Source organism: Littorina saxatilis, linkage group LG13 (genome assembly GCF_037325665.1).
Source record: "Littorina saxatilis isolate snail1 linkage group LG13, US_GU_Lsax_2.0, whole genome shotgun sequence".
Classification (NCBI taxonomy): domain Eukaryota; kingdom Metazoa; phylum Mollusca; class Gastropoda; order Littorinimorpha; family Littorinidae; genus Littorina; species Littorina saxatilis.
The window spans coordinates 43,877,702-43,877,912 of record NC_090257.1 but is presented as its reverse complement, the minus strand read 5'-3'; positions in this window follow the sequence as shown (position 1 = coordinate 43,877,912).

Sequence of the window (211 nt, the reverse complement as noted above, 5' to 3'; positions counted from 1 at the left end):
TTCTTGAGTAAGAACGGGTAGAGGGCCGCGTCGTCAAAGATATTTTGAAGTTATGAACTTGTTAAACAGACACTAAAGCAATAAGATTATCTTCGTGGTTTGCTTGCAGAATTCCCTGTGTGAGTGTGCGTGTGTTTGTGTCTGTGTGTGTGTGTGTGAGAGAGAGAGAGAGAGAGAGAGAGAGAGAGAGAGAGAGAGAGAGAGAGAGAGA